At 35.8% G+C, this 22,615-nt stretch overlaps 1 protein-coding gene across 1 annotated transcript in view; it reads left to right on the top strand.

The window, feature by feature from the left end:
- The window catches only part of LOC122799189 (galanin receptor 2b-like), a 1,097,025-nt gene that overhangs the window by 663,244 nt on the left and 411,166 nt on the right, over positions 1-22,615 (top strand). The window lies entirely within an intron of this gene.

Here is a 22,615-nt window from a genome sequence, read left to right as displayed (position 1 = left end):
AAAGGAGAGAAACAGACAAATAAAACAAAAATTCTTTCTGTATCCTAAATATTTCATTAACTGAACACATAGAAGCCTTTCTGCAAACCTATCTGTGAACTTCAGTTAAAAGCTTGTTTGAATATCTGCATTGTTGCAAGTAATTAAAACACGGAATATGTATTTTAACAGTCAAAATATCATTTACCCTTAAAAAAACATTTTTATAACAATGTGCAGCATTTAGCAATTACATAAAGCAAATCCTTTCATTTCTTAATAGTCTTTTTGTTCTCGGCGATTGTGTGGCATTAACTTCCTTATTCTCCTCAGATATCATCTGAGCATGCTGAGAGATCAAAGGTCATGCTGCATGTCTATTTGCACTCTTACAGTGATGTAATCAGTTTACAAACAAGCAGGAAGCATTCTAGACCAGTAATTATTATGTACAATCATCTTAAAAAGTTCAAATTCCTTATTTTTCCCTCAAAGTCCCAAAGTGAAAAAGAGTCTGTCACACATTCACACACTAAATTTTTTAATTTTTTTCCATGAAAAAATAGAAAATTAATAATTAATCATATTAATTCATTTCTCTTTATAAGTAAGTAAAACCATATTTTTTTAACCATCCTATGACCTTCCTAGTTGAAGTTTAAAGTAATAGTAGTATGTGTTCCACATTTTGCCCATTTGTTCCACATTATGAAGGCTAATGTTCCTCATTTTGGACATGGAAGGTTGAGAGCTATGTTCTAGACTCGAGAAAAATTCTTTTGAAGCTATTTGATTTTTTAGCAGCAAAATACAGCACAAAGGCAATTTAAACAAGTAAATTGTGCTCAAAATGTTGTATGGCTCTCGTGCATAGCAAAAAAAAAAAAACAGGCAAAGAGAGTTAAGTAAATCATACAGTAACATGCATAAAATACTTCTTTTTGAACAATAAATCTGTACATTTTAAAGCCCTCTTTCCCCTTCCACTTCCCTCAGCTTTAACATACTTTTTTAAATATAAAATTAGCACTATTTACATATTAAATAAAAACGTTCTGCTATTTATCTCATATTAATTTATAAAGCCAAAAGTCTGTGTAGAATGTTGGCATGGTCACAGCAGATGTATACTTTGTGTAGAAATCTTATTATAACTTTATATGATGGGTATAGTGTGTTAACTGTAATAAGTTTAAATGGAAGTAGTGTGAATTATCTGCATACTGTGTGAAGCTTTTGTTGGAAGACTATTGTCATTTGCTGACTGTGTCTGTGAGATTAATAGAACAATGTGAATGGATAGGAAAGGGAGGAGAAAAAAAGAATCAATAAGTGGTGTCTAGCAATATTATGTTACCATTGATGTAATGCATAGCCTGCGTAATAAATGTTTGCTGTAAGTTGTTTATATTACTGCAGCTTATTTTTAAGTAAATATTTAAACAAGTTTGTTTATATTGAAATACTTAACAACTATATATATTATTATGTAAAATAAAAGGAAAATAATGAAAAACAAAAGGAAGCAAGAAAAGGAGAGCAGTATTGAGAAATAGAGAAAGGTAATAAAGAAGAAAGCAGGTTTAAGTATATATATATATATATATATATATATATATATATATATATATATTTACTAAATAAGTAGAAAGTTTGTACCTTATGATTCCATTTGTATATTGTATTTTCAGATGTATTGTTTGTCAATAAGTTTTGAGAGTGATGGCTTTTCTACTATTTCCCCTGAAGCTTCTTATTAGATTTGTCAGCTGTAGTTATTTTACCATTAGCAGCTTGTCTTTTTAGACTGGGCAAAGATAGGTCAATTTCTTCTACTTTCTCAAGTAAGTTGCTTTTCCTCATGAAGGCTGATGTTTCTTCAAGAGAACTGAATATTTGTTGACCATCCAGAAGGGTAATTTTGATTCTGGCCAAAAACATTATCTGGGCTTTAATGTTGGCTTTATTTAGGTCTTTAATAAGTGGGACACACACTTTTCTCTTTGTGATCACAGTGGAAGTGTAATCCTTGTCAAATCTTATATTTTTCCCATTGACTTGGACTGGATTTCCTGACCATGCAGCTCTTATTATTAAGTCTTTTTCTTGTGTAGATAGGAATTTTACAATGATGGATCTCACAGCTGTTGACTATTTTGATGCAGATGTATATGACAGGGACCCGTGGGCTCTCTCGATTCCGAAAGATAAAGCTTCATGGAGGTTTAGTCTTTTTGGAAGCCAGTCATTTAGGAAGAGAATCATATTATTTCCTTCCATTTTCTCTGGAACTCCAGAGATCCTAATGTTGTTTCTTCTGGATCTACACTCTAGGTCTTCCACCTTTTCTAGTAACTGGTTATTTTGTTTTAGTAAAAAGTTTATCTGGTTATCATTTTCCATTTGCCTGCCATCTATTTCATTTACTGATTCTTCTATAGCTGCTATTTATTCAAAGTGAGTAGTAATAATTTTCTTTAAGTCATCAATTTGTTTTTTGCTTTCTTTCTTCATATTTTTCCATAATCTTCTCTAAATTATCCATCTTAATAGGAAGATCTTGAATGCTGGGATTATTGTTCCTTTTTCATAGTGCTGTCTTGTAGAGATGTCTCCGAGTGACTCATAGCTGCTTCAGTCTGTAACTGGTGACAGAACTTCTGACAGGGAATATGTTGGTAAATAATTAAAAAAAAATAAGATTTCTTCTGATAAAGTTGTTCACTATATCAAGATAAGTAGTTGTGGAAAAATTCTTCAATGTTTGCTGAATTAAAATAGAAAAATCCTGTCAGAAAAAATATAATTTCAGGCAGAGCATCAAGAAAGTGCAGCTAACTCCTTGGCATCTTAGTCACACACACCCCCTATGATTTATTTTGTCCCTTTTCTTGTTTTTCAGGTTCTATGAGGTGACTATGAAAAAGGCATTTAATAAGTATTATCTTATATGGTCAAGCCAATAAAAGTGTGTAGCAAGGAAATGCAGCACAGAGCAGTCCAGCCATCTACATAATCAGATCCTCTAATGCAGCACAGTTTAAAGTCAGCACTTAAAAGGTACAGGCAATCAAGAGAAAAAGGGGGCCAAACTCTCCTTAATGTACAATATGGGAAAATAAAATAAAAACATTATTAACATATTAACATTAAACGCACTTCAAAAGCATGCAGACAGACTTGAATTAAACAAAAAAACAAATTTGGTTAGAATAAGTTAAAGTCATAGCCAATCAGAAGACAGCTATAAATTAAGCCTGAAGTAAGCTTGATACCTAAGATATTGTATTCTGAGATGGATATCATATTATTTGTTCCAAATTGTTTTGGTTAACATGTTTAGTTATTATTATTATTATTATGGAAAATGTATTTGCATTGATTTTTGCATCCTGGAGTGTTGTTAAGAAATTCTCCTGCTCTGTTGAAGATGCAGATGGAGTGCGGAAAATTACTATAATGCTCTGTTCAATACCACTAACATTAATTATTACAAGAACTTTTTTATTTCAAGATACTTCTTTTTTTAAAAATTCATGACTTCTTATACCAAAATTAGTTGTATCCATGGATTTGTGATATGCATTTTGGGGCTTTAAGCCACATTGCAGTAGTTGCACAAGTATTAATCCTCTAATGAGAGAAAATCCTCTAAATGTCCACATTTTATTGACAAGACTACTGTCCTTTAATAAAGCCTTCATTTACTCTAACTTTTTATATTGTGTTATAATTCAATTTCAAATCATTTTGTTGTTTTCCATTGAAGATCACTTTTAAGAGTTTCTGTGAAGTTGATCCAAGACTAAGCTAATAATGGCATCATATTCATAGATAAGTAATAGGCTAGCTGTCATTGTCAACTATTTTAAACCTAGCCAATTTCTCTTAGTGAGGATCAAACCCTGCACCTCTTGTATGTGAAGTAAGCATCGTAACCTTTATATCAATCCTAATCATCATTCTATTAGCACTGAGGTACATATAGTTAATTCAGTTAATGCAACTATTTGAGACCGTCTTTAACACAGTTAATAATTATAATAATTATAATAACACAGTTAATAATTATAATACTACACAAATCTCATCACCAGTTAGATACTGCAGAAAGTAATGGAGAAATTAGATAAGCCAATAAGGGCTCAGAGGCAATGCAGCTGCATGAAGAAGAAATAGGAACTATTACCCTAGATGTCAATCAAATGAAAAATAGTATAACTAAAGCTAGGTGTGTGTGTGTGTGTGTGTGTGTGTGTGTGTGTGTGTGTGTGTGTGTGTGTGTGTGTGTGTGTGTGTGTGTGAATGTGTGGGAGGTTATAGGAAAGAAAGGGAGTATGAATTAAAACTGAAGAAAGTATGAAAGATGTCCAAGTTCAAAAGAATTTTTAGAAGAATTTTCCGGCAGTGGTCTAAAGCAAAATTACATATTACCCTAAAATCTGTTGTTGTTTGTCTTTTCAGCTTTTCCCGGTTAGGGGTTGCCACAGCGGAACTCCGGTCTGCTAATGATTGGCAGTAGATTTTTATGGTGCCGAGTTGCCAGCCCGACACCCAACCTTCAGCGAAGGCACGCCCATTTACGCATGTCTTTCGGAGGCCACTAGACCGTGGGGAAGACATGCAGACTCCGCACAGAAGGCACTCCAACTGTGAATCGAACAGAAGAGGAGAAACTATTGCTGTGAGGCAACAATGCTACCGCTGTACCACCATGGCTTATTACCCTAAAATCTGTAATGATATATAATAATCAATGTATGGATCCAATACAAACACCATTAGGCCATCTAACTGAATAGTGAATATATTAGTCCTATAAATAAATCCAAGATTGAACTGTAAAAATATTTTTTTACTTTTGCAAAGTTATGTTCTTTGATTATATTCCTGTATATTTTTTTGAAAGTTGTTGCTAGGAATTCTCAATGGGAGAGGAAGACAGAACAAGAGGTAATAATAGTTTGTGAACAACAGAAAACAAGACTGATAAACCAGGGAAAATAATACAGATGGAATGAAACCAAGGGTATGGAATTTTTAAGACTGTACAAATATTCTGTGCTTCAATGAATGCCAGGGAAATTGTTGTTAGAGAAGGTAAGAAAACTTCTGCTAATAACAAGCAGGGATGTTCTATTAAACAGATGATATAATATAGTCCCTTATTTTATTCAAGCGTACTTTTAGAACAAAATGATATGAAGGAAGGGCTGCAGGCAAGACTTCAGCTATTAACCAAAAATTGATTATTACCAGTTAGAATGCCATGGGGTGGTAGTATCTGGGGGAAAGAATGAAAATGGCAAAAGGGAAACGGAAGTGTAGTTCAGGGTAAGCTCACCTTGCACCCTCATATAGGGGGCAAGCCCCCCACACCCCCAAAATTATATATACCAACTTTGAGATCACCAACCCTTGTAGAAAAGGGAATATTCTATCAAATGGCATCCTGCACTTAGTATATGTAAGTCTGATCTTTCAGCCATTCAGTCTCCATATTTTAGGACTCACTCTAGCGGGTCCCAACATTTCAAATGGTTACCATTCAGGCTGACTAATGTCTTTTCCATAAATCTCAGGCTTCTCAATGCAGACTTATTAGCAAATGGTTAAGGAACATCCTAAATGATGATACTGAAGAGGATATCAGTTTTGATAATCACTTAACTTGATTTTCCAGAATATCCAGAAGTCCAAACTGTCCATTTGAATATGATAAGCAGTAGTCATATATTTGTAGATAATGTACTTTATTTTACAACAGAAATGAATTTAAAATAAGATGACACGTCAGGAAGAAAACAGGCCCTCAAATAACTGATTAGTGCAAATAGCTTAATTTGTGTAGAGTTATCTGTTGCTGAATCATCTCTCTGCTAATTAAAAACCCTTCATGGATTACATTTGGTTTCACAAAGTGTCCTCTACATGTGATAGTAAGAGTAGCTGTGCAGAATCAATACATTTTTTCAAACGGGCTAAGATATTAATAAATTCATTGTGGTCTTATACCATTATGCAAACTGCGATATGCTGAGCAGATTTATATGCTTTCCCAATACACTTGCCATCAAACATTTATATTCATATACTGCATCTTGTCCTTAAAGGAGATTTTCACCCTAAATCAGAACACGATATGGTCTTTACTTCACAGATGCAATGTATAGGGTTTCTTTTTGCCCTCTGGTTAGGCTTGTAATAATCTGCATACTGATAGCCTGCTATTTACCCTTGAACCTCCTAATAGTCTGTGTACTTCTGATGGAAAGAAACCACTCTTGGTATCTCTTGTTATATTTTATTTTCCTATTGCCCAAAAAAGACAATATGAGGACTGTAATTGCAATGAGATCTTCCTTCTAAGTCCCTTTCCCTCCTTCCAGGATGGAGTTCTGGTTCCTATATTATGGAAGTGTCTAAACATCATAAGCAAATGATTTTCTCAATACTGCTTCTTTTTTGAGTCACTGGCCTTTAGATTATCAATGAAAACAGAGGAAGGGCTTCCTTTTATCTGAAAAGCTTTGCATTGTCCATTCACATTTTCCTCAATACAGAAGAAATGAAACTGCAAGGTCTTGTTAGGCATTCAAATCTGTACTTCTTAAAAAATCACAACAATCCTTCCTTCACATTCTTATTGTCTGTGAATGTTGTCAGCTCTGCAACCAGGAAGAGATACACCACAAAGCAGCCATCACCTTCAGTTACAAATATGTACCTCTCCATATAGAATGCAGTTTGCACTATGGAATGTAGAACTGAGCAGTTTAAGTTTAGCTTCTTAAAAATAATCAGCAAGAACATCAGCATTAATAATACAAGAAGTTTTTTTTTCCTTCAGATGTGGGAATAGTATTAAACCTGCCTAAGGAATAGTTTTAAATATTTGGAGTAACATCAGCTGTTTTTATATTGTAGTTCCTATGAAGTCTGTTGTCACACATTACTTGGAAGATTTATCAAACAAATATAGTGGTGTAATATACTCAACCAATACATAGATGCAATATAAATGCATAAAAATATAAAACTAAAACTTGAGTATACTATAAATATATGTAGTACCACTGCAACACTGAATCTACAAACAAAACCTGTTTGTATGATATTCAGGAAACTCTGTGTGTGTGTGTGTGTGTGTGTGTGTGTGTGTGTGTGTGTGTGTGTGTGTGTGCGTGTGTGTGTCTGTGTGTGTCTGTGTGTGTGCGTGTGTGTGTGTGTGTGTGTGTGTGTGTGTGTGTGTGTGCGGAGACGTAGCACAGTTAACAAACACTACTTTTCAAATGAACTAACCCAGTATTTCTGCCATGCTGTGCTTTCCTGAATGGATATAATAAGGAAGAAACATGTCCATAACCAATGAAATCTGGATTATTGTTCTGACTACATTATTAAAACATGTTTGTCATTGTTCATTTGTTAGTCAGAGTGCTGCAATATTATTTTTAGTACAAACTTGTAATGGAGAAAATGAGGTCTGGAAATATCTTTGCTTACCTGTTTTTGTGATTTTCAAATGTCTTTCTTATTGAGTTCTATATTTATTTGCTTGGGGAATTTTGCTTATTTGTTTCAGTATACTTTTGTGATCCCTCCTCCCTCCCTGCCTCTGAATTAAATGCTTCAGAGGATTAACCAAGTGTTTTATAATGTGGCTAGGCTTTCCTCTCAAGCTGTGCTGATGAGACCTAATAATGATGAAAGAAAAGGCACTCTGGGCAGCATGGTGACAACACAGAGTTCTCGATGCTGTCAGTCTGGAGTTTGCTCCCTCTTCTGTTTCTGAGTGGATTGTATCCAGGCACTCTGGTTTCCTGCCACAGCTGAAAAAAATGTTGGTTGATTATATACTAAACTGCCTGTGAATAGTGCATTCTTGTCATCATGGCTGAAAATGGTACATACACTATCCGATTTACCTGTTTAGCAAATGTCAAATAAATAGAAAGAAAAAAAATGCACACTTTTTTAATATCATAATGCTATTAAAGCTTTGTAGGTCTAAATGTGTTATTAAAGATCTGAGCATCTTTGTGAATTCTTACACCAATGTACTTAACTAACTATTCTTGGTTCATAAATTGAGGCTGATAAATATCTTTATATGCACTTCTGTCAAAGCATTCCTGGCATTTTCACTCACCGTCAGCAGCTTTTCTCCAATTTTAATGTATAAAGAAATAATTCTGTTTCCTGTAAATGTAGATTGAATTATAAGCCCAATGAAATCAAGATGCTTTGGAAAGAAAGAGAAGACAGGGACAGGGATGGTTTTGTGTAGATGCTAGCTTTCCTTATTTTCGTATTTTAGTTTTAAATTTTACACTGAAGTAAAGACACAATAAAGTACATGCAAAGGTTGCAGTAGGTAGAGGCTGATATTCATGGGAATTTCTTCCTGTGACCATCCTGGAAATGACTGTCTAGTCACCAGCATGGTGTAATTATATCTGCAGCTGCTTTAAACAGAGGTGCAAATGGACGTTTCTATTCATTTTATTTATTTTCTAAGAAAAGCAACACTATATTTCCTCACATAAATGCATACATACATACATAAATGAAAAGAATAAATTGTCCACAGAGACCCTGTTGTATACATGTTACTATAAGTAATGTTTATATGTTTGTCTGACATTATCAGGATAATAGTTTTGTTCAATAAAGCTGTTGCAAAAAAAATACTAATCCATTAAGTGACAATCAATTAAATGAAAAGAATTGTAATCTTGTAAAGTATGTTTTATATTGATATATCTATATAGGGTTCCACTTTATAATCTCAAAATACTGAAATATCAAATTTCAGTATCTTGAGACCGTGAAGTTGAATGCTTGAAATCCCAAAACCGTGAAACACAAAATCACGAACATAAACACACCATACACCACACAACACATACACCATCCTACCCACACTACAACAAATAAACAAACAAAACACACACAAACACAAAAACATAAATCAACAAACCTACACTACATATAAACAGGGGGGCAAGCCAACCTGCACCCCCATGTGGGGTGCTGCACCCCCACAACCCCCTACTTATATATACTAACTCCGAGATCACACCAAACAAAAAAAGACAGCAAACTCACCACTAGACACTCTACAGTACCCTCGTGCACACACACATCACAAATATACAAACACCACCACTTTCAACACCTAAACACTCATATTTTTACCTGCCTACCCTAACCCACACTTAAAACTTCCAAACACACTCACATACACTCAAACAAATACCTAAAACCCTAACAAAATACTCACTTACCTTACATACCAGCCAAATCCACACACTAAACCATACATGCTGCACACACTACATCCCATGACAAATAACGGAACACCATAACCGTGAATACAACAATTCCAGATTTGCGGTTATGGAGTTTCGCGATTTTAAAAATTTTACTTTATGCTCTTGAGATACTGAAATTTGACAGTTCAGTATTTCGAGATTATAAAGTAGAACCCTATATAGATATATAAATAGATAGATGCGTGTGTGTGTGTGTGTGTGTGTGTGTGTGTGTGTGTGTGTGTGTGTGTGTGTGTGTGTGTGTGTGTGTGTGTGTGTGTGTGTGTGTGTGTGTGTGTGTGTGTGTGTGTGTGTGTGTGTGTGTGTGTATGTGTGTATCACTGAATGCTCATTTAACTGAATCATAAATGGCCAAACTCATTTGATTGAAAACTCATTCATCTGAATCACAATCGTTAGAAAAGTGTGGAAATTCTACAGAAAGTGCATGATGGTGTTATTTCTGATAGTGGGAGTTATTAGGGAAGTCCGTCTATAAGAGAATATGTGGATTGGCAGTGACTTCCACCATATCATACACCCCAGACCTGTAGGTGTTTGTGTTTGTGCTCCAGCATTGCAGTTGTGCATCTATGGAGTTAGTATATATAAATAAGGGTCTCAGGCCAAACACAGTGAGGTGCGTGGGTGCTTGCACCCACAAAAAACATTTTTATATAGTATAATTCATTCATTTTTTTTTATATAGTATATTTTTATATAGTATAATTGTTGTGTAAAATAATTTCTTTCAATTATCATTTAGTCAAATGAGTTTTCTGCCATGATTTTTCAATCAATTGTGCTCAGGGATTTTTTTTCAGTCAAATGAGCATTTGAGCAAATGTGATATGTATAATATGCCCAGTGGTTCCTTTATAATGTTATTAATTATCAGTGCTTACTGCCTAGATAAAATAATCTAAGTTCTATCAGAAGTGACAATATACTTGACAAAATCCTTACAAAGCTTGTGTCTGCCTGCACTACAATTAATATCTTTCCTTTGTAAATCAAATCTTATAAACAAACTGTCCTTTTTTCTCCTCAAAAGTAGTACCATCCTGGATGGTATGTCTTCTGTTTTCAGAGATTACTCAGAATCAGAGTTGACACCATATCCCTGTCTGAGGGTTTGAAGAAATGTATAATCATGTTTCTTCTGCTGACCCAGTCACAAAGGCCAGGATAGATACCTGTGACTTCTATTTTCAACTAAACCAATATATAGAGAACTCTGTTTTTTCAGCATAAGTGTAATGGAAAATTCAAAAATAAAGTCCAGTGGTAGAATTCCTAAATAAACAAAATTGAAAACTGTACAGTAGGAGGAAAAATACATACTTCATAAAATAGAATTCCCATTTCCAGCCATGATAAGACACATACGAAGGCCAGCAAATAAAACAAAATAAATGCAGTATTCGGAAAACTAAGGTATGATATGAACTGCCAGTAATCACCTGTTCCAAGGATAGCTGTAATAACTTCTGAATTTGTAACTATATTAGGAGTGTAAGTATCTAGCTCCAGCTAAGTGGCACTATCTGTTGCATTCCTGAAGCCAAAGCCAACATTTATTGACTGGTTGATTGATTTAAAATTTGTTTGCTGGAATAGAGCACTGATCACAAGTGATCAATTTCTGCTCAGTTTAGAAGTACAAAGCAAGCCAGAGTTATATTTAGTAAGAAATAGCAATACTATAATAAAAATATGCATTTGTAAAATACCATTATCATCTTACAAAAATGTAAAGATTATATGCAATTGTAATATACATTACTGACAATAAATCAAGGCATGTCTCCTTTAGAAAGTGAGGAGTCTGCATGATAATTACAGCTGGCTGCACATCCTAGCTGACAAATTTAGTTTCAGTTTCACCCCTCCAGCTTTCCCTCATGTTTCGTTCCTTGAATCACTATACTTCCCTTCCCCCAAAATCACTATGACTGGACCACAGAAGTTCTATGCAAAGACAGTAGCTCCATGGGCCCAGACAATATACGAGGCTGCAGCAGACCTCTTCTAAACCTTTTAGCATTAGTTGCTCTGTGACATATATACCCGGTCATTGGAGAATGGAAATTGAGGTGTCACTTTACAGTGGTAGCTGCACCACAGGGCCTGCTGCAATTGTCCTTTTAGACTTAACAGCATCATTTATATAACTATGGAATGTGTTTTGGTCAACTTCATAAATGAAAGTATTGAGAAAATAAATCATCACTAATCTGTGACTTCATGAAAGGTATATCCTGTATACTCGATATGATTGGTTTATTTGAAAATATAATGGATGCCATTTGTTCTGTTCACATTGCCTGCCTGGACCTCACTAAATTCTTTGATATGACTCTTCTTGATGGCTTTATCAACAATCTCTGTAGTCTGAAGGTTAACTCCTACATCACCCATTGAGTTGCAAATTGCCACTCTGATCATGCATGCACTGTATGAGTATGTGGCACCTTCTAATATAAAAGACACATCACTAGTGGTGTCCTTCTGGGTTTTGCCTTGGGTATTCTACTAGCTGACATATATAAATGCCTATATCTAATTAAAGCTGTCGGCTCTAAACTGGGTGTTATTGTTGAGTCCCCGGTGAACATATGCTTGCCACAATCCACTACTGAAAAATGCCCATAAATTTAACACCAAAAGTACAGTTTCTGGTGAAATAATTCTATTTTGCTGCTTACCATATTAATGTGATCCCACTTAAGATCAACAAAATCATCAGCATTCTAGGTGCCTTCATCAGTAATGAACTATCCATTGATCATTGTGTAGCAGTTAGAGTTGGGGGATATTTCTACCTTACCTAATTACTTACCAAAAGTATATCCCCAGAGCCAACTGTCTCATAATGTTCCTCTATCTTTACATTATCAGACCAGTCATATAATGCAACCTAACTATTTGGAATGTACCTCTGCAAATACCTTACCAGGAAAGAATACAATATTTCCTAACTTAAATAAATGAAAGGACTAGGTTTCCATAGTTACATGGAAAGACTAAGAAATGCTTTTACTTTTGTCTGTCAAATACTGGCTCCTACATCATAATCTCTGCCTTGCCTTCTTGGCTGTGAATGATCTTGTCCTACCTGACCTCCTACGCCTCAGAAATAGGGATAATACTGGAAGTACCCACTCTAAAGTCCTAAATCTTCATCACAACATAAATAACTCCTCTTACTGAAATAGGGTCATCATCCAAAAATGGCCCTATGTATGCATGTATGTGTGTAAGCTTTTCTTGCATGTCAAAGAATGTAACATACTGGCTTCCTGCAAGTTCTGCCTTAGTGATAGGATGGGTTCCTACAAATTTATTTCTGGGGTATGCATTATGGCCCTCATCAAGAGGGGTGGCAAATCTATTCAGTAAACTCCCTGGATTAGATTGCTAGGTGGTATATGGTAATTAATCTTGACTAGCTGACTAGCAAGTACCTGCGAATATTTGAACTTATAAATCTCTGTTATGATCAAATATATTATGATGAGGATAGAAGTGATAGGAGGAATGCTAGAGTACATGTTTTATATATAATTTGTAGTTATTTAGGCTGTTAATGTTATAATTGATTTGTTTTAATGCATAAAATATTTATTGTGAATAAAAAATGCTAGCAAATATTCTTTAAAAAAGTGAATAAGTATTATTTTGGAATGTTCTACAGTGCATTTAGAAAAATAAAACTACATTTAAAAAATCCTATCCACTAGTTTAATATTAAAACCTTTTGTGTCCATCTGCCCACTATGTTACTCTAAGCAAGTAATTTAACCAGGAAGTGAAACAGGTCAGTCTTGAAAACTGTTTGTGTCTAGTGTGTTTGCCCATTTAACAAAATGAACTAGACAAAATCATCTAATTTACTCAACATAGCTAAGAGTGCCTAATACATGAGGAATACATGGCAGCTAATTGACTTATACTACTGTAATATCTGTGTGACAGTGATACTGAGGAGAATGTATGACGTCCTTGCTTATTAAGAACAGATATATCTTGCTTGTTGCAGAGGCATCTAATATTATGCATATATATTTTCTGGTAGAAGTGAGGGTCAGATACCAAGAAGCAGTCAACTACATTATTTCACAAAGTATTTTTTTCAATCTCTTTTGAACTTTAAGCAAGATTAATTCTATAGTAATGCCATAATAGGTTTGGCAATTAAAATCTGTTTCAGCTTATCCTTCTAATACATGTGGAACAGATCAGTCACTAATACTGTCTGTACTGTAGGTAGAATGGTAATGCAGTAGATATTACTGTTGCCTCATAGCACTTTGCTTGCCCAAGTTTGATTTTTGACTGAGGTGGTTATTACATAGAACTCTGTAGCATACCTCTCAACCTGCAGACACTGAAAATAGGAACAAAGGCCCCTGGAAAAATGGGAACATCCAGCTGAAAATCTGTACATCCAATTAGCATAAAATGTGAATACCAGGTAGCACATAACTTCCTGTTTCTAATAGGTGGTACTCAGGTACATATTTTGGAAACAGAGAATGATAAACTAATGGAAGAAATTAATGTAAATCTGTAGACTTTAATGAACTCTATTGCAAAATTCTATCATGCAAAGTCAGTTATTTTTGCTTCAGAAAAAGGGAATTGTATGATGTGTCCTTACTCCTTTAGGTATTGCTGTTATTAGTATGCTTGCCACATAGTGTAGTTTTCTGTGTAGTAGACAGCTCCAAACACCACATGCATTGAGGAGCATTCAGAAAATTGTGTGAAGGAGTAAATATTGCCTGAAAATAGGGACATACCAACAAAAATAGGGAGATTCTAAATCAGGCCTTAAAATAGGAATGTTCCTCCAAAATAGGAACACTTGAGATATCTGCTTCATAGTCTCTACACAGCCTTCTGAGTTTTTGTGGCTTCTCTGGTTATTTCCTCCAGTATTCCAAATGCATCCTGGTAGGTAGACTGTTGATGTTTATGTGGCAGTTGGGGTATAGCTTGAGTTTCAATGTGCGAGTGTCTGTGTCTGTATTTACTGAAATAGACTGGCAAAACATGTGTTGCTTGTTCTAATCTTGTACCCACTGCTTGAAGATGCTTTGTCCTCCATGAAAATGAATTTCATAAAACTGCATAACAAAAATGCATTTATAGATGGATGTATAGATAGACTGGCAATGTTTTTAGTTCACCAAAGAATTTAGGGAAACAGTGTTTGATCCTTACAAATTAATGAATACCAAGAAATTGTACTTTAAACATAGAGTCAAGGTTCAACTACATTATGTATCTGTAAAGGATTCTTTTAAAGGCCATTGCAGTGTAGGGAAGCTGAAAAATGAAGGGGTGATTAATTACCAAAGAGCAATACTTTACCTGTATAATATATAACATCCTCTTAATGGAATGGAAGATGACTCACTGCTGTTGTGAAGCCTGGAATTCAGATATTGTACTGTAAAATCCACTTTGCTGATCTAAAACTCCTTCTAACAAACTGAAGACATCAGCAAGCTATCTCCATGTGGAACAAAAGAAGCACAACCTAGGATCTAAAAAGATAGACTGCTTTGACAAATGTAAACATGCCACTTTCCTGTGAACATATCTTCAGTGAAGATAATGAAGTCTAAAGTGATCACAACATCTTTCTCCATGATGATGAGTGTTGGTCCCCTATTGCAGGCATACCTCTCAACTCTCCAGATCTTTGCAGAATATACAAATTTTTGCCTCATATTTTTGGTCTGTTCCTCATAAAATGTGTGGTTTTCTGGTAAATCATTGAGGACTGAAGCCACTAAATACTGGCATACATTTTTAAACTTCTAGAGTTCACATCCTTCAATAAATCCCTGCTAATGCAAAAGATGTTATTCTAGCAACTTTCTAAGATTATAACAGCAATAGTTAAAATGTGAACAGTTGGCATAATGGATAAGGTCTTTGCCTCTCATGCATAAGGAACAAGGTTCAATCTTGACCTATGGCCAATGCCTCTATGGAGTGTGCATGTTCTCCCTCTCTTTCTGTGGGGTTCCCCCACCTCCCAAAAGCATGCTGAGTGTTTTCATCTCAAAGTCACCCAAGAATGGAGATGTGAGCAGCAGCACAGACTCTAGGTGGTACCTTATATGAGAAAGAGTTGTATAGATCACCTGTTTTGGGCATGTACTGTGGTGTGCAGTATAGTCAAAATAAGAGAATACACATTACAGACTGTGAGCTGTCGCAGGACAAGCCACTTGATGGTGTAAAAATATGGCTGCTTATATTTCCAAATGGGTATGGGTATTTGTCAGTGATAAGTGTGTTGAGGACCTAGCCTACTCTGACCTACACCAAGGACCCATTTCTAAAGATGGTAGGGGTGTATATGCCCCTGTTGGCCAGTATGTGCCTGTCATAAAGCCCAGCAGACCTAGTTCAATAAGCTACTGGATACTGGATTCATAATATTAGCCTATACTCCACAGCAGGGTTGTGATAGTGAAGAAAACTGTGTATTCAGACCTAGATAAAGCAGGACAACATGAATTGGTGTTGATAATGGGTGACCTAAATGCACATAAAGGAACATACAGAACAAGATATGAGGACTACCTGGGTGGGGCAAAAGGAATAAAATGGAGAGGCTATTCTAGACTTCTGTTTGGCAAAATGGCTTGATGGTGGCCAGCAGTTCACAATATCACATACAAAAGTGGCCAACATGCAACTCAGACCTAGTATGGAACATGCAACTTTCTCCTAGTATGGAAAGGGCAGTGGGGTAGAATCCATGATTGCAAAGTCATCAATGGTAAAATGGTCAGCTTACAGAATAAACCACAGGTTGCCACAATCAGCAACAGACAGTGGTCATAAAAGGCTCTAAGGTCAACAGAGACCAAGCTGAAGACCTGGAAGTTGACTGGAGAGAAAGCACAGCAGTTCAAGTTATTTATTTGGGTTCTAGCACCTCAAAAAGAAGGAGAAGAAATAGGTAGAGTTGAAAAAGAATGGCAGCACCTAAATTCAGCATGTGTGGGGACTACAGAAAAAATATGTAGCCAAGCCAGGTAAGGAAATAAGGTACATAAGGAAAGCTGGTGGTGGGATACAGAATTTCAGGATGTTATCAAAATAAAGAAGGAGAGCAGGGAAAAGTGATAAATAGAAACGGTAGACCAGGCTATGGAGGAATACCGGTTGGCTAACAAAGAGTCTAACAGAGCAGTTGCAATAGCAAAGAACAGGGCATCAGATGCTCTCTGCCAGCTTTTGGAAAGTGACTCAGTAGGTGGCACAAAGAAATTATATCAGGTTGCAAAGCAAAGACAGAAAAATAAAGAAGATAGTTAAACACATTTTATAAGGGATGCCAGCAACACCCTGCTCAGCAGTCCACAGGACATCAAAGAAGGGGTACATTAAGTAGCTTCTAAATGAATCTCACACAAAGCCAACAGTGAAAGTAGAAGAGAAGCCCACCCTAGAGGAAGTAAGAACAGCACTAAGTAAATGAAGAGAGGGAAAGCAGAGCTCTCAGATGAAGATATGCAGGTATGATCAAGATGTTAGTGAGATAGGAAAGAAAGGTCTTCTGAGGGTGCTCATAGCAGCATTCTGAGAAAGGTGTAGTCAAGATTTCTGCAGAATAAGCATACTAGTGTCAGTGTTCAAGAATAAAGGGGACATTCACCACTGCAGGCAGTGCAGAAATATCAGTCTCCTGTCATACTGCATGAAAGCTATGGAGAGGGTGCTTGACAAATGGATATGTACAGTAGTAATAAGTAAGATTGTAGATAAGCAGTTCAGATTCAGATCAATATATTGAGAGGGTGACTGATAAACAGATATGCAGAGTAAGTAAGATAGTAGATAAGCAATTCAGATTCAGATCAGAGTGCAGGACAACTGGTCCAGTATATGCAGTGAGACAGATAGTTGAGAAGAAGCTAGAAATGAGGAAAAAACCTAACTAGGCGTATCTAGACTTGGAGAAAGCATATAACAAGGTCCCAAGAAAGCTGATTTGGGCAATCTGCAGTGGTTCAAAGTCCCTGAAACATTGGTAGAATTAGTGCAAGCTATGTAAAAAGACCCAATGACTCAAGTATAAACAGTGTTCTGTCTCACTGAGGGGTTCCCAGTGGGAGTGGGTGTGCATCAGCACTCAGCTCTGATCCTACTGCTGTTCATACAGGTAATGGACTACATTAGTAAACAGACCATAGGAGACAGATTAACAATGTTGCTGTATGCAGATAATGTGGCATTACAGGCAGAGTGAGCAAGAACTTTAGCAAAGGACAGGGGAATATAATGCAATGTTGAAGGCACATGGGATGAAACTGAATATAGATAAGACAGTTGTAATGGCAGAAAAATGGGGAAATCAGAAGAAGTTGAGAAGTGAGATAGAAGGGAAAATAGTGGAACAGATTAACAGAATCAAGTAGCTGGAATGGCTGGCATTTATTCTGCAAACATTCAAGCCAGTATCTCAAATGTATGATAGATCAAGTTTGCTGATGGCTACAATGTAGACATTTTAACTATCAATACCAAAAAGCTCCAGCTAGGGCTAGAATATGCACATACCCAGTGTAGAAAAATGGTCTCAAGCTAAATGCAAATAGTTGTAGCAGCAAAAAAGCTGTTCTCACCCCATGTATTATACGTAGTACTCCTATTCAGTGAGCAAGGTCATAAGGGACCAAGGCACTTATGTGGACAACTCTCTTTATTTCAATCTTTATATTTCTGCCATAGTCAAGAAATCCTTTCTTTCAACTACAATGTTCTTTCTATCCACAATGCACACTGAAGGACCAGTAAATTACATGGACTTCTTTCTTTTACATGTAATGGTGTTGGTGTTAGTCACTGACTTCAATGACTGCCGTTGAAAGCAATATCTGTGCTTCTTCATTACTAAACTACTGTTATGTGTGCAAAATAAACATTTTTGCTGGTACATTTAAACCTTATTCAAGGCAAAGCAGGTTTATTGTGGTTTTCTGTTCTGGTATTCAGAGCTGTAGTGCTAGCAAGCATTTTATTTTATTTTACATTTCTTTAACCAGGAATGTGCAGGGGCCATGGGGAAGACACAAAATGTAACAAATTTGTAAAAGTTACTGTACAAAAGATTAACAGAATGCAAATAAATACAAGCAATTAGTATTCATAATGGATTTTAGTGCAAGGTAGTATTCTAAAGAAAAAAAGTGTCCGTATTTTATCAGTCAGTTGTGTCAAAGCTGAAATTGTTAAACCATTCAAAAGCCGCGTCCTAGATTTCATAATTCATAACATAGCAGACATGCAGTGTAAGTAACACAGCTAATAGACCCAGCTGAGAGGTTCCTGCTAGCAGTATAGGAATTATTCTGTTCCTCTGTACCCCTGCCAAACCGAAAGGATGTTATAATACTTACAAGAATCCTACTGCCACTAATGCTGGTATGTCAAGTTATTTTAATAGATAGATATTTACATATGTGTATTAACTTACCAAATCTAAATGTTGTTCACAGAGAAGTACTTCTGAAATTAATGCAAAGAAATTAACTTTATTAACTTGGCAAACATATGAATGTATGAGCCTGTATCTTTGATATAATAATGACACATTTTCTTTGTTAAATGGGCTTTTATCTTTATTTTTAGTCACTGAGAGGTTATTGAGTGCTTTTAGTTTATTTAACATGTTATTCCATAAAGCTGGTGCGATTTTGCAGAATGCTTTTTCTCTGAGTTCTAATATAAATTTAGGTTTTATCAATCATATATTATCAAGACCACTTAGGTACATTGCGTGTGTGTGTGTGTGTGTGTGTGTGTGTGTGTGTGTGTGTGTGTGCACTTTTACTTAATTGGTTGTTTATTGGGTGAGTGGGCTAGCCCAAAGGCCATTTTCAGCAACAACCTGTGGCCTAGATAGCACTAAAAGAAAATACCACATAAAGATGTAAAGATGCATAGCATTTATTTATTTATGTATGCATGTATGTATGTATGTATGTACTGACATTTTTTTTTACTGGGAATGTCCAGCTGGGACAAAATGTACCCATTTTTAGTGGCAGCCTAGAATGAGCACTACTTTAATATGTGTTACAAGTAAGATAACATGGATGAAATATAATGTAAAAATGATTGAGATACATGCTTAATGCCTTGTATTTTACATTAAAATAATTGAAATATATATTTAATATTATGACACACATACTTAATTAGTAACTTAATAAGCTGGTTGCATAAGTGTGCACATACTTAAACTAATACTTTGTTGAAGCACCTTTTGATTTAACTACAACATTCACTCTTCTTGGGTACACACCTGCCATCAATTAAAGAGCCTCTGATTAACCTCAAATAAAGTTCAGCTGTCCTAGTAGGATTTTCCTGACATTTACTCAGTTGTCTGCTATAACAAAAGCCATGGTTTGCAGAGGTTACAAAGCATCAATGGGATCTCATTGTTGAAAGGTATCAGTCAGGAGAAGGGTTCAAAAAAACTTCCACAGAATTGGATAAACCATGGAACACACTGAAGACAGTCATCAAACCATGGAGAAAATATGGGACAACAGTGATATTGCAAAGAACTGGATGTCCTTCCTAAACTGATGAAAAGACAAGACAAAAACTGGTGGTAGGCTGCCAAGAGACCTGCACCAACACTGAAGGAGCTGCAGGAATTTATGGGAAGTACTGCTTGTGTACTACATGTGACAACAATCTCCTGTATTCTCTGTTTGTCTGGCCTATGGGGTAGAGTTACAAGACGGAAGCCTTTTCTTACTCAGAAAAACATCCAGGCCTGGCTAAAATTTGAAAAACAGTACAAGTCTCCCAAAACATGTGGGAAAATGTGTTATGGTCTGATAAGACCAAGGCTGAACTTTTTGGCCATAATTCCAAAAGGTACGTTTGGCGAAAAAACACTTTGCATCACCAAAAGAATACCATCCCCACGGTAAAGCATGGTGGTGGCAGCATCATGCTTTAGGGTTGCTTTTATTCAGCTGGAACTGGAGCTTTAGTCAAGGTAGAGAGAATTACGAACAATTCCAAATATCAGTCACTTTTGGCCCAAAATCTTCAGGCATCTGCTAGAAAGCTGAAGATGAAGAGGAATTTCACCTTTCAACATGACAATGCCCCCAAACATACATCCAAATCAACAAAAGAATGGCTTCACCAGAAGAAAATTATAGTTTTGGAATGGCCTAGACCTAAATCCAATAGAAAATTTGTGGAGTGACCTGAATAGGGCTGTGCACAAGAGATGCTCTCGCAATCTGACAGATTTGGAGTACTTTGCAAGGAAGAGTGGGCAAATATTGCCAAGTCAAGATGTGCCATGCTGATAGACTCCTACTCAATAAGACTGAATGCTGTAATTAAATTAAAAGGTAAGAAAAGAAAACGAGCAGGCAATGGAATATCCAACTGTTTATTGTACGTAAGCGCTTTCACTGAACAAAATACTTCGACTTCTTCAGACAAGTAAAAACTATTCACTTCCCAGTTTAAAAACCTAACACAAACCTGCTGAGCCAATGGGCTGGGCCAGCCCAAGTACTTTATATCATGCAGCATTAAACATTTACAGCAATATTGACTAATTAAACCATGTTGCCCAAATGATAGTCTTAAGCATCTAAAAAAGGTTAATAAAAACGTTTACCATTTCCAACCCAAGACAAAAAATAAGTACAAATACAATTGGGATGGTAAATGATGCTTAAAAATAGACCATTGTTATATAAAAAATAAAAAATAATAATAATAAATAAAGTGTGTACTGTGTGAATGTGTAGCATTGAAATATATTATGTTATATTACTGAGTTACATTATATTAATGTAAAAAAACAAAATGTAAATACATCATACAAGACTCGTATGCCCTGCCTTGTGGTGTTATACATATAAAAACATATAAAACCATAGAAAGTCTTACTCATAAACAAATATAAAAAGAAAAAAAGTCAGTTAGATGTTTTAAACATTTTTGTGTGAAACAAACAAGCTGCCACCCCTATCTTGCCAGGGCTTTAAGCTTCAACAAGCTCTTGACAGATAAGGCTTCATTTAACCCTGGAAAAGAGTAAGCAGCAGTTGCAATTTGCCATTCCACTTCAGTCTCTTCTAATTTAAGTTCCCAGGGCACCCCTCTTTTGTTATGTTCTACTTGTTGTAAAACCACAAATAAGAAATTGTGACTTGGGAAAATAAGGGTGTGTCTGGCTACAACACTAGTACTAGTTTTGTTCATAATGCTGTACTGGTGCTCATAAATCCTCTGTTTTAATTTCCTCTCTGTTTTCCCGATATAAAATGCCTCGCAACTGTCACAGAAAGCTCCATAAATAACCCCTAGAGAATCACAGTTGTATCTATCATGGATGTAATATACTTTATTTCTGATTTTTACTCTGTCAGTTAATTTAATGAACTTGCACTGACGGCATCTCCCACATTTTGTCATGCCCGTATTAAATTTAGAAGTCCTTTTCGGCCTTTCAACCAAACCTTTCAGGTTTATGCCCCTCCTAAAAGTTAGTTGGTGTGTCAAACCTAAAGAACTTCTAAAGTGGGGATCTTCCGAAATAAATGCCCAGTTCTTGTTGAGAATTTCACTAACGACTCTAGAGTCAAGTGAGTAAGTTGTTAACAGTCTAGTTGATTTGCCTCCCTCCTGTATGTTTGTTGAAGCAGGAGATGCTAAAATATTAGTGTGTGACTCTGGCATGTAATAACCTTTGTGTAATAAGGGGGTAAAGTGGCTTGATGACCTTTTACTAATGACTTCTTCAAACACAGTGGCCACAAAGGCCACTGGATACCCTCTCCTATTAAACATGGATCTTAACAAGTCACATTAAGTAATAAAATCATTGAAGTCACTAACCAATCTGGCAGCCCTTACTGCTTGTCCCTTCACCACTGCTTTTTTCTGGTGTAAAGGGTAACATGCCAAAGTCACACACTAACATTTTAGCATCTCCTGCTTTAACAAACATACAGGAGGGAGACAAATCAACTAGACTGTTAACAACTTACTCACTTGACTCTAGAGTTGTTAGAGAAATTGTCAGCAAGATCTGGGCATTTATTTCGGAAGATCCCCACCTTAGAAGTTCTTTAGGTTTGACACCCCAAATAACTTTTAGGAGGGGCATAAACCTGAAAGGTTTGGATGAAAGACCGAAAAGGACTTCTAAATTTAATACAGGCATGACAAAATGTGGGAGATGCCGTCAATGCAAGTTCATTAAATTAACTGACAGAGTAAAAATCAGAAATAAAGCA

Source organism: Protopterus annectens, chromosome 1.part0, assembly GCF_019279795.1.
Source record: "Protopterus annectens isolate FY-2018-M chromosome 1.part0, PAN1.0, whole genome shotgun sequence".
Classification (NCBI taxonomy): domain Eukaryota; kingdom Metazoa; phylum Chordata; order Ceratodontiformes; family Protopteridae; genus Protopterus; species Protopterus annectens.
This window is presented reverse-complemented; position numbering and strand designations above follow the sequence as displayed.